This window comes from Molothrus aeneus, chromosome 6 (assembly GCF_037042795.1).
Source record: "Molothrus aeneus isolate 106 chromosome 6, BPBGC_Maene_1.0, whole genome shotgun sequence".
Classification (NCBI taxonomy): Eukaryota; Metazoa; Chordata; class Aves; order Passeriformes; family Icteridae; genus Molothrus; species Molothrus aeneus.
In genome coordinates, this window is record NC_089651.1 from 34227201 (window position 1) to 34239686 (window position 12486).

Sequence of the window (12486 nt, forward strand, 5' to 3'; positions counted from 1 at the left end):
ATGATCTTGATTCTTTGACCTGTGACCCACATCACTGTATGGAAATTCATTATCTGATACACTGTATTATTATTGTTCAGCCTATGGAAATTAAATTTTACAGGACAGAGTACCTAAGAGCTGAAAATTTGAGAGTACAAAACATAGCATTTGCCCATTTAAAAGTTTAGCAAATGGTTTCAAACAAAGGTTATTTACCTAAAAATCCTACCTTTGCTTCTGTTTAAACAAGTTTCAATGGACACAACATAATTAATGTCAATAAATGTATTACCTATTGAATTACTGCTATGAGCGAAGAATGATGCCCAGGATAAAAATTCAATATTTATACTTATTTTTATAGCTTTTGTTTTTAATATACGTTTTACAAATGTGTCCCAAAGTTTTAACGTACTGTCTATTTTAGGACATTGAATTAATAAGATGTTTTATTTTACAAAAGTTTTGGTTTTAGTAGCTTTGTGTTCAGATATCCATTCATCCCAATTTTGTGGAATATCTGTAGGGGCAACACTTTTCAGTCCTTTCATCTAAATTCTATCTAAAGTCTTATCAACAAAATAATATAAAATACAATTAAATGTTATTAGTAATAGTCTCTTTTTACTGCCTCATTATAAAGTCAAACTAATTGCAAACCAATATGCATGCCCTATAAGTAAGTTTTCTAAAGCTAGAAAAAGCTTAGATATTTCCAGTGGTTCTGTTAGCATGAAATCACATCTTTGAGAATCCAGCATACTAGAAACTTGACAAACACTTATATTTTCCACTTACACAATATTTACATTAAAAATAATATCTCATACTGTATTTTGCACTGGATTGTTTTAAATTATATACATAATTTTTAATTCAGAATTTCATTGGCATCAAAACAGAACACGTTCTATAGAATAAATAAAAAATGATCAGCTGCTGAATTATTCTCAAGGTAATGTGAAAGTAGGGTATTAAAAAAAATTTCGTCCTCCCACATATTAAATAATCCTATAAAAAAATCACTGTATATATACTTAAATGCATAATGACACGTTTTATACATATTTTCAGGCAGATTTAGTTTTAAGTCAGGACACCTCCTAGTAATTTTAAATGTAGTTCAAGGTATTTGGTAATTTTAAGGTAACCTTTTTAAGAATTCCCATCATAAAAAGAAAGAAACTACTCAGTTTTGATTAGGTATTTCAGTTCTAGATATAAAATACATTAACTAATTGCTAGCTTGAAGAATTGTCCAGATTTTTGCAATATTTTTTTTTGGGGGGGAATTGCTTGTTTGTTTTTGGTTTTGGGTTTGTTTTGTTTTTGGTTGTTTTATTTGGTTTTTGTTTTGTTGTTTTTTTTTTTTTTTTTGGTAACACTCCAAAAATGCAGCACTGCACAGCTCTCATTATTATGGTTTTGTGCTGCATACAACAGAAAACATTTACTTGCCTCCACTGGTTTAAGACACACTAACAGGTTCTGTGGGAGATTTCAATAAGCAATATGCATAGTTCTGATCAAGTCAGGCATAAGTGCCTATGTCAATTTAAGTGAAAAAACCCTAAAAACATAAGAAAGTACAAAAATACACTCTCAAAACCATACATGTGATTTCAGATGTAAATAGGATATTTAATGCCAGAGCAGTATTGTTGCACCTGTAATATTACAATTACATACGCAACATATGAAAATCCAGGTCACTATTACAAAGCTGGGATTTTTCTTAAGGATGGGCATGGTAAAAGAAAGCAATGGCTTAATTCAGCCACAAAATTAAAAAGGAACTCTCCTCTAAGCAACAAGAAAGATTTTCACAATGAGAAACTGGTACTTTTCTCACTTGACACACAAATGTTCATTAGGTTACCACTAACAGCTCTAGTTATTGGGCAAAATTATCTGTCTTATCAGAGGAGAGAGAAAGGATTATCTTCTTACTCACCCACTCCAACCTTGCCCAGACATGGTTTTATATTTAGTACTACAAACAACATAAAAATTATGATGCATTTTGAAAAAAACCCATAAAATTTCATGTGCTGGATTAATATATGTTTGTCTGTTTCAGAAATAAAGATACCCTTTTCTAAATATCTGATTTAGAAACAGACTATTGTTTCTTTTATTGGCAACTCTTTTAAATGGTATTAATTTAGGAATATACCAATAATACCCTTTCAAATACAACCCCTCCCATGGTGAATATTTCATGTAATTTACATAGAGGACATCTTTTAAAAACTTAAATGCATTAAATAATTACACAGTATGCCTCTATTTTATATTAGGACAAAAACATTACATTCCAGTGAAAATTCAGTTTGAACAAAGCATAAATGCATCTGTACTCATTTTACTTAAAACATAGGCAATCCTGCTCTTCTTGAAAAGAAGAGTGACATTTGTATTATTTTGAGATATTCAGCTGTAACATTCTTGTATTTCGGACAGCTAATTTAGAATTTCATTTAAAAATTTAGATAATTATTTATATTTATAGAAAAGCAAAATATATTTAGGATTTTTTTTTATTAGGAATATTAATCTTGCTACCAGTTTGGAAATCTCCATCTATTTCTTCTATTCACTAAATCTTTCCCTTGTTTGTATATTGAAATATCAAGTATTTATGGCAAACATTGGTTATGCTGTATAATAACACAGTATCTAACATATTAGATAGATCAGCAGTCTACGTGCTGGTAGAAAAGAAATAATGCAAAGGTTTTTTTTTTTTTTCCTGTTGAAGCCTAAAATCCACATGGTCACTAAGTTAAAAGGTATAAAATGATAAAAAACAATTCAGAAAATGAAAAATCAAATACTATCTATTTGGTTTTGTTACCTACGTGACCACCATTTTTGAAAAACGTACTTAACTCCTTGTCTGTCAAGGAAATTGGACAGTGCACTTATTTTCCTTTTACAGATAAGAGGTTCAGAAACTGATTTGGATGCAGAAGTGAGAAACTGCTACCCAAAATAAGTGCTCTGAGCTATCCAATAAAGGTATCTTTCACTACGCAGGAAGATTAGCTTTCCAGGTTAGTGTGTATGCTCCTGGCTATATCCAAACTTGTGCTGCAAAAAGGAGATTGATTATCTAAAGCAATTATGAACAGATGCTTACATATGCTTAAAAATAGGAACACGTGAAATTTATTTTGTTTAAATGCTATAGGAAGAAAAAAGGAAAGTAACTCAACCTTTATTTCATGTCAAATAAGTTTTATAAAAATTAAGGATTGCAGTTATGGCATTTGCTTGCTCACAAAGCAAATTAATTACTTCAACAGGCATCACTCTCATCCTATTTCCATTAGCATAAGAAAGTTCAAAATCAGGCTCAAAAAATATAATACTTCTTCCCCCAAAAGTCATCCAACTATAATAAATATAATAGAAACAAAGTAATTTCTCTGAGTTCATTTTCAGTGAAACAAGACTGTGTCTTTAAAAGCCTTGACAAAAGTCAAAGAAAGCTGGGCTGTAAGAAGGGCTCCAACTGGAGAGCAGTTTGCTGCCCTCAGTTCCCAATGAAATCTGCAGAGATGTGATGAAACTCTGCCCTTCAGAGGAAGAGGCCTGGTACTTTAGGGATCTCAACCACTGAGTCCAGAGACACAATTCAAACTGCTTTTAACTCACCACATGAGTAGCTCATGTAAATCCTAGACTCCTAAACCCTGTATCAGCTAATTCCTCAAACTTTTCCTATTTATTGACAATCCACTTGCATAAGCCCATGCTGCTTTCATATATCATGTCAGAATTGCCTGCAAGTCCTCTGATTTCCCAAACTGGAAGTCCTGGCTCAGTTAAGTGAGCAGACTAGCATCTATCCTGGAAGGCCAGATGTTTGGTGATTATGCTCTGCCACTCCCATCCTCCCCAGTGCTGCAGTGAGATAATCTGCACTGAGCAGCATGAATGCCCATGAATGAATGCTAAATAGTTTCATGGGAAGACAAACCATGACCAAATCTGCACTACTACCCATGTCCTGCCAATTCTCATTCCCACCCCTCTCATGTAGAGACCTCCAACAAGCTATAGCAAAGTTTCACCCACTCCACCTTTTCACTTTTCTACTGCTTTATTTCTTTGCCCCCCTTCTCTCTGACAATATTTTGGCTGGTTATATTACCACTTCTTACAGTCTCTAGAACTGGGGGGACGGCAATCACAAACCCACACCATACATGCCACCCTGCTAATACAAGGTCTACACTGATAAATTGAGTGGAAGGATGAAATGCAGGCTAGATAGCCAGAATTAGGACTTATATAGGCTGTTACATCAGTTAGAGTAACTGTATGTTAAGAAGGTTGAAAAACGTGGTTTTAAGTTTCAAGTTTCACATGGTGGCATGACACATGCCTACACTAAATTACACCAGAAGAGAAATATTACTGATTATACAAAATAGCACCAAAACTTGGAAAAAACAAACCAAATAATTCAACAGTGGAAATATTTAAATGCATCAGGCTCTATTTATTACACTTCTGTGAAGTGTTCTAAGAGATTGCACAGAGATTAATGAACCAAGGATCTTTTTTATCTATTATTCAGGTTTCCTTTTTCCTCTTTTATTTTCAACAGTGTAATTATAACCCATTCCATGAATTTCTTGTAACAATTGTTCTTTTTCCTTCTATTAAATCTTTCAACTACTTGTCTAATACTGGTTTATTTTTTCTTAACAGAAAAACACTTTATAGAAAAGATTCCATCTAATCTAACAAATTCATCCTAATTTGTCACAATTCTACATTTTAGACTCTTTAAAGCAAATAACTGCACTTCCTTAAAACTGTAAATTGATACATTCTATTTCATATATTTTTCTTTTCTTTTCTGTCTTCTTGCTCCTCAATTGTTTTAAACTCTTTAAAATTCCCTTTGGCCTCTGGATTCTACATCTGAAAATTTCATGCTATTTTAGCTGCTCATATGACTACAGGCTTAGACTTAGTGAAAAGGTGTTCTGAACATCCCAATTCCTGTAGAGAGCAGTCAGTAAACAATAGGATCACCTAGGATTTTTTTTTTGTGTGGCAAGATACACTGCTACACTAGGCTTGTGAGTAGTCCCATACAATCCATCCTAAAGTGAAACGGCACTATAACAAAAATCTGGGAGAAAATCAGGATCAACTGAAGATGTGCGAGAAGTTCTGAAATCAAGCAGAATGACAACTAAGTTCATTACAGGCAAGGTGATGCCTGCATGCACTTAGAATTCACAGCCATGCTCTGTTCTATCAGGCAACTCCTGGGAAGCCCCTGGCTACATAGCCAGCAAAAACCACAAGTTCAAGGCAGCACAAGCTACTGAAAGGTCATGAGTCATCACACCTATACAGCAGGCAGCCATGCAAGGCTGCTCTGGACAGATGTCTGCTCATGTCAGACTTGGGCTCAGCTTCCAACAGTAGCCTTACACAGCAAATCTGTACTTATTGCATATACACAGCCTCAAGGGAGCTACTGGAATTTCTCTCAGTATTTTCAGTATCTCTGGACTGGACTCATACTGGATTCATGCACATGCTGAAACACAAATTTACTTTTTCAGAGGTGTCCTGAACAAATTCCTGGTTTCTCAGTTCCAGATTATACATTTCAGCTTCAGAGAAAATTCTTAGACAGAACAGAGACATCTTTTAGAGACATATTTCTAATAATCTGCTTGATATTTATTTACAAAAATAGGCACATGTCCATAAAAAGCAAAGCAATTCTTTGTAAATTTAGCTAGATCATCAGGTAAATAAACTTAGACCATAAATTGTCATCTTTCCCGACCATGTTTAAATTCTGTAAATGTCATTCCAACTCAGTTTCTCTCTTTCTGCAAAAGAATATCTAGAACTGAAATACTGTGTGAAATAGTGCAATGGATTATAGAAGGAGATTAGCTGCTACTTTGTTCTCAACATAATGCACTTTTTCTTTTTCTAGTCATGTTTATGTTAATGTGAGTTTCTTCTCATCACAAGCAGTACATATACTTGTAGTATTCCCTTCATAAATGTTGCCTGCAATTATTCCAAGATGAATATAATTTTGCTACTTCCCTATGTTGCCTCTTTGTGTTATTTCTGACCTCATAATTACAGTTTCTTTCAAGACAATTCAAGGTTAACTTAATCCATTGAAAAAATTCTGCAACTCTGAGTTTTGTCTCAAATCACACTAGATTATTACAAATATAAAAAATTGACAGACCAAATAGCAAATAGATATTCTAAGATGTTTGGTTTTATACGCTGGTGCACTGCAGGAGCATTTTGGTCTGATACTGACACTACTGTTCATCACAAGTGTTTATTTTCCCCAGTTCTTAGACCTCCTCTCTCAGCTGAGGTTGCATTTTTAATTTCATTTTAGTCACAAAAACTATCATGCAAGAGAAACCCAGCTTCAACTTAAACACCCAGGAACAATTTACATCTGAAACCACAAGGCTTAGAAAGTCAGAACTAAGTAGGAGAAATATTTACTAGAGATAAGACTGTGTAAGGATGTTTTGCACAAATTGCTCTTTTGGCTTAAATCAATACTATTTTTCAATTAGCATTTGATATTAAACCTTGACTCTTTGAGGCACTTAAAAAAGTCACTCCCACTTCTTTTAGTAACTACCTAATTACAATTCTGCCCACTTTAAAGTATGAACGTTAAGATTTTTCTTTCATGCTTTTAACTAAAGATGTAATTTGGAATGCAAATTTCTCACAGCAAGAAACTAGCAAATCATGTTTAAAGAAACAAGAAAAATATTCTCTGCTGCCTGTTTTAGTTGCCCTTCTGTCACCAGTGTGTGTAGGCTCTAACTCAAATAGAAAGGCTTCTCTCAAAAGCAGAATGTGTGCATAGCCAAGTTGTGTACACCGAAAGAATAATTGCTAAAACAGTGTTGGTTATACAGGTGGCTGATTTTATAAGATTATCTAGTCCTGAAGAAAGTATTATTAAAATTTTACACTCACATATGCACACATAAAAATCTGAATAGTTTCATAAGTACCCCTCAAGAAAATATGATTCAAAACTGTGGGAATGGAGCAGACCAACTCCTCCATGAATTCTCTATGATACATAGTTTTAATAACATAGAGAAGAAACTTAACTTTTCTAATTTTTTTCTCAGTAGCATAAAAACAACATTCCATATTTAATGCATTAATGTTTCATGAGCTTCAAATTACATTTGCAAAGAAGTGTAATGCATTTTGAGAAGCTTCATTTATACTTTTCACTTTTTTATAATTAAAAAAAGAAAAAATGAGCCAGTTACATACTAAATTACACAAGAGAAAAAATTAATAGATTTTCACTCAGTTGCAGAGAATGCAGTATACATAGAAAATTAGATATCTGTATTGGCTGTGCCATTGTTCAGATGAAACATTTTTAAAAAGACAGAAAGCATGAATATTAACAGTTCTGTCCAGTATTGTCTAAAACCTTCAATGATGATCGAATGTTAACCCTATTCCCTCTTTAAAATCAGCAAATTTTCCCCTCCCCCATCTAAGATTTCCCTTTTTTTCATCCTTCTTATATAATTTGTTGCATGGTATCCTATGAATACCTGCCAACACTTCACAGAGACAACGAGGGGTTTAGAAAATACATGAATATTTACAGAACTATTAAGTATAGCAATTTGGGATACTTCTAACTGAAAGAAACTATACAATGTAATTTCATTATTGGAATTGCTAAAAGAAACTCTTCTCAATATAAAATAATTGACATAAAATATAGATAATGTATATTATTTTAAAACTAAATATGCTTCACTGATGGTATCACTAAAACTCACACTGTTTTACATTAGACAGGATCTAACTTATGAACTCATAAAAGCCACTCCAGTTTCAAAAGTTAATCAATCTTAACAGACAGAGAGGCAAAGTGGGTGCATCCCTTTTTTTAATGCTTTCCCAGTCACAGATCCATAGATGCTTGGCTCCTCATAGCTATAAACTCACTGTCCAAAGAAGCATTGCACTGGCTGCTCTTCTGATAAAGCTTCAGAAGGCAAATACATAAATGAGTAGGACATTTCTGCCCTCTTCCATAGAATAAAGTCAGCATGCATGAGCTTTACAGGTACTCCATAAACTTGCTCTGAATGACATGCTATATTTTAACTAGAAAACTTACATTCAATGAGAAGTAATCATTGGAAGAAATTCTATAGCTAACACATAAAAGAGATTTGCTAAGATGTTGATAACAAAGCCAAACATAGGAATCAATTTTCCATTGACTTATGGGAGACTGATGCTAACTTTTTTTTTTTTTTAATTTTTTAAAATGCTTTTTAATGGCCATGTACCTGCAAGTCTAAGAGAAAACTAACAGTATTTTTAAATAATCCTTTGAATGGAGTATGAGTTTTCAAGATGAAGATATACTGTTAACATTACAAAGCATCACAGCTATCAACAGTGCCCAGTTTTCAGTATAAACGTGGATAAATATGGCTAGAATACACAATTATGTTCTTCTAAAAGAATTAATGCAGAAAATTATATGCATTAGTTATTTAATTAAATTCAGAGGAAATAACAGCCAATAGAAATGTGCTGAGGGACTTGCCATTTCTCTGTCAATAACACTTCATTGAAACTGACTAAAACTTGAAACCTTGGAAAAACTAAACCCTGGATATTAGAAATACATTGAGATTTTTAGGTTCTGACATTGCTGGCCAAATCACATTATTTTAACAGCATGTTAAACATTTTCTAAATTAATTTTGGATTTAAATCCAAGTTTGAAATCATGTTTCAGCATTACTGGTAAGAATACTGAAAATCAGTCTCTGGAAACCACATTTTAAAATTAATTAATCTATCTATAGGACTGACAGGACAAAAGAGGCTAAGAGTTTTAGCTTGTTTTCAGAGGATCTTTGCCACAGTTGATTTCTACAAGATACATATCACAATAATTCACAGGAATCATTTGGCAATTCTGAACAAAATTTAAGTTATCAACTATATATCCTCTGCAGGAGACCCCTCTCTTGAAGTATGTGGAATCAAGGTGAATCAGTAGAACCATTTCAATTCTATGGCATGGAAAACAAGAATTTATTATGACCATTTAAAAAAGGGGTATTTCTTTCTTGCCAAAAGCTCTTTGTGATCCTTTTGTGGGAGGCCAAAAGAGAGAGTTTGATCATCAGCAAGAGGAACTTTATGGTTACTCATATCAACAGGTTTGCAACTCCCAAAAGAAGGAGGTAAAGTGCTCAGAAAATATGTCAGTTTTTAGTCCCTTTCTTAAAATACAGTATCTCTATATTTAATATCTTCATGCTCACAAACAGTCCCCAATTTTGCTATCACAGTTATCTTATTCTGAAAATTAAAGTTTTAAGTGAGAATCTGCAGAATTGAAAGAATTATAGATTTTGAAAGAAGGAGATAAAAGAAACTAACTAGCTGAATGTGTTTTGTCTAAATGAACACCTTTGAGTTTTCATGACCATAAAATAAAATAATGATACTAAACCCTAACGTCCCCTCCTACACTATTTGTAATTAAAATTCTGGGGTAATTACTCTGTTCTCCATGGAAAGGAAGGGGAGACAGACAGACATGAATTAAAACCCTGGTGGTAATGCTATTAATGTCTCAGGTCCATGAAAATAAGAGCATATTTATTCTTGTTTTCCCCTGCAGACAGTTCTGTATAGCTTCTTGGTGTTTTTCACTAAAAAAAAAAATTAAAAAGGAAAAATGGCAGAAAGCTAATGACCAAATGTTTTCCTAAAAACTTTATAAACACAACTATTCTTATGAATTTTTTTTCTGAAAACATCCATTTTGCTTTAGATGTAAACACATGATAAGCTGGTGGAGCCAAATAGCTTCTAAAAAGAGGAATATTTTAAACATGCTAACTAAACACAACAATTAAAAAAAGCCAAAAACCACTGTGAAACAAAACAACAAAAGACCTTCTCACCATTCCCACAGACATATGATTTAATAGAAAAACCTTCAGAAAAGTAATAAATTTAGCAAATATCTGAATTATAGACACTTTTATATGCACACAAAGAACTGTACTATAAATATATGCTGCTATATAAGAATGCCTAATATTTGATTTACTTGTAAGTAGGAGCAGTCCTCTTGCACTGAGTATCTAGTGAAGAGTTTCAGCTTAGGCAGTGAGTACAGAAGCTACTCATTCACAAGTGCCTCTTTAAATCATATTTTTGCAATTCAGCTTATTTTAAAACCAATAAGAAAAAAAACCTCATGTACAAATACATGCACATATCTGTACTCTCTACAGACACAAGGAGTGGAGCCCCCACTTCCTTCCAGGTCCATCATGTCTTAGAATCTCCCAGCTGCAATCATGTCAAAAATAAGTCTGATGCACAGAACAAATGAATGATGTTCTGATTTCAAAATCTAGGAACAAAACCCACACTCTCTTACATAATTATTTCAAGGGACTCTCCAACCTTTCTTGGAAACCAGATTTCTGCTCTTAACAATATTATGTAATCTAAATAATGTAACTTCGGTCTGAGAACTATCTTCCATATCCAGTCTGTATTAAGCTACATATGTAGAGGTGAGAAGACTGAACAGGGCATTTTTAATAGTGCATCTTGGCATAACCTGGCACCAGTTTTGCAATTGCACTTTTACTCCAAGATCACAAAATTAGGGTAAAATGAAAGATAAAACTTATTCTATAATCAACCAATACACGCAAAATAAATATGGGGGAATAAAGATGATGGAGAGGGAAATCTGGCTCCTGCAAAATGCACCTGGTCCATCTAGATGAACTAACAAATTAATAGCAGCAAGGGTTATAGTTACTTTGAACCCCTGGCTTTGCATTACATAACCAGCAGCAGAAGCTTGATTGTTTCTGTATTAATTAATCCTTAACTAATAAAATAGGATTTTGTCTAGCAAGAACTACTCAATGAAGTTCTCAGGGACACTCTCTTAGATGTTTGAAAATTGTTTTCAAATAAGAAAGGGACAACAGTAAAGCAGAAAACATTTATATAACCATGTCTCTCTATGAAAAATAATAATTATTAGAAATTTTGATTACAAAAAGGACATAGTTTTCTTAGTGTGGTTTCCCTAATGGGTGGAGGCATAGGTGGCCACAAACAAGTATTGTGCTCAGTTCTGGGCCCCTCACTTCAAGAAAGAGCATGTCCATAGAAAGGCAACAAAGCTGGTGAAGTGTCTGGAGAGTGAGTCCCACACAGAGCAGCTGAGGGAACCCAGAGAAAAGGAGGCTCAGGGGAGACCTTACTGCTCTCTACAACTCCCTGAAAGAGTGTTGTAGCGAGGTGGGAGGTCAGCCTCTTCTCCCAGGCAGCTGCGGACAGGACAAGAGGAAATGGCCTCAAGCTTTGCCAGGGGAAGTTCAGGCTGGACAGGAGAAGGAATTTCTTCACAGATAGAGTAATTAAACATTGGAATGAACAGTCCAGGGAGGTGGTGCAGTCTCTATCCCTGGAGGTGTTCAAGAAATGACTGGAGGTGGCACTTAGTGTCAAGGTCTAGTTGACAAGGTGGTGTTACATCACTGGTTGTACTTGATAATGACAGAAATCTTGTCCAACCTAATTGATTTTGAGATTCTGTGATGTCTCCAAATTTAATAAGCAATGCTACAGGACTCCATAGCTCCCTAATGCTAATAGAGTCTTCTGACAATTCAATTCAAAACCTTCCTCTCAGAGCCTGACAATATGTCTCTAAGAAGGATCAGAGAACAGAATAAGATAAAACCAAGCTGTAGGTCTCAGGAAATATACCATTAACTGCAACTAAGCTGTGGTTGGCCGGCTTAGAAGTTAACATTCACCCCAGCTGATTCATATCTTTAGTTTATAAGTCTATCTACTTCTTGGTTAACTCTTGTAAACTTGTAGTTATATTTATTTAACGAAGATAACTTAGGTCAGTTACCAAACTAACTTAGGTCACTTATCAAAGTCAACTTAGCTTTTAAAAATTCTCTATAATTACAAGAGACAGGTGAAGATACAATTGCATAGTCCTTATTAAATGGGAAGATCCTGGATTTTGATCATAAATACACAGCTCAGCAGGAAAACTGCATGCATTTCTTGTTAAACCATGTATTTGCAAACCATATTGTTTCCCTACATCTGTGCTCTGGGTTATATTTCTCATACAATGGGAGAAAAATTTCATTAAGGCAAACTATCTATAGACAAGCACTAGTCATAGGCAATACTTGAATATAGATAACTGGCACCTATTCATAATTTTGCATAGACAGTAACCTCACAGAAATGTTCATGTGGGAAAAAAATTACTCCTCATGCAAACTAAGGCTGTGGAGCACAAATATGGCTGTATTTACACATTTACATTACATGCTTTTATAAATATATTATAAATGTGTAATAGTATGTGTGCATTAACATGGAAAAATACTTTAC

At 33.9% G+C, this 12486-nt stretch overlaps 1 protein-coding gene across 4 annotated transcripts in view; it reads right to left on the bottom strand.

Moving 5' to 3' along the window:
- The window catches only part of NOVA1 (NOVA alternative splicing regulator 1), a 139033-nt gene that overhangs the window by 3657 nt on the left and 122890 nt on the right, over nucleotides 1-12486 (bottom strand). The window lies entirely within an intron of this gene.